This window comes from Somniosus microcephalus, chromosome 13, assembly GCF_052327205.1.
Source record: "Somniosus microcephalus isolate GS21.2 chromosome 13, FLI_Smic_1.0, whole genome shotgun sequence".
Lineage (NCBI taxonomy): Eukaryota > Metazoa > Chordata > Chondrichthyes > Squaliformes > Somniosidae > Somniosus > Somniosus microcephalus.
Window position 1 is genome coordinate 26,189,160 of NC_140999.1, and position 1,293 is coordinate 26,190,452.

Genomic DNA, 1,293 nt, shown 5'->3' on the forward strand with positions numbered 1-1,293 from the left:
GCTTCAAACTGGATCTGTTCCTGCAGATGCTTAATCCACATGTTTGTGGTGGAGGGGGAGGGGAGCACCTTCATCATAGTGGGGAGATGCATTATTTTGCTGCTAGCAGTGTGAGTTGTGCTGCTAAATGTAACTCAGGTGGCCCTTGTACCACTTGGGACAGAGCCAGCAGACAGGGGAGTAGGTCTGAAGGGATCTGGGTGTTGATCACAGCCTTTGCGGTATCTTGGAGTGCTGCCCAGAGTGGTTGGATCAGAGAGTAGGATCAGAAGTTGTGTAGAATCATGCCACACTGATCATATCGTTGTCAGCATTCATTTAACAAGGAGGGGTGAAATCTGTGAATCTTTTGTAGGGTGCCGTTCATCCAGTGTATAAGTTTAAGTTGGCTCTCATGCATTCATCTGTAACTGGTAGTTGTGAGGGAACTTTATTTTGTAAAAAAACACAAGTATTTCACTATATCAAAAAGGTATGGAACAGTGGTTGTGGATTCCCCAATGAACTGGACCATCAGGGAGAAAGACAGAAAGATAAAATTGCCAAAAATGTATATTGTACAATTTTTTTAAATTTAAAGTCTGATTTAGTTTAGGTTCATAGGAGGAATTCATAGTTATTGAATGATAATAAGATGGATGGTCTTTAATTATGTCGACTACATTTTGCTGTTATCAGCAAACAGAATGAGACTTTTGTGGAAACTGGATGCTGTAATAATCACGTTTGCCATTGTACATCTGTGCAAACAATACACCACCATCTTCCTCCCCATCATTTTTATTTTTCTGCCTTCTAGTCTTTGCTGGAAAATATTTGATTCAGATAATGTCATCAAAGCTATTGTCTTGTAAGTATTACAATGTGATTTCAGTAAACTTAGTCCTGATCACAATACAGGACAGAAACCTAAAACTTGTATAATACTTGTTCTGACGAAAGGTCATCGACCTGAAACGTTAACTCAGTTTCTCTCTCCACAGATGCTGCCTGACCTGCTGAGTATTTTCTGTTTTTATTTCAGATTTCCAGCATCCGCAGTATTTTTGCTTTTGTCCTAAGACTTGTATGTCTAGCTGAATCCATGCATATGTTAGTCTTGATATAAGCAAATTTCTAGCTGTGGCTTGACATGAAAGTTACCAGGTCCCAGGTTGGCTCCTCAGATGTTAAGTAATGATGTAGTCAACTGTGTTATATACAAATCTGGTTGTGAGTTTCCTTGTTCATCCCACTTTTTCAATGTAACAGGATTCCACTGCAGGATTCCATTATAGCATAAAAAGGAATGTT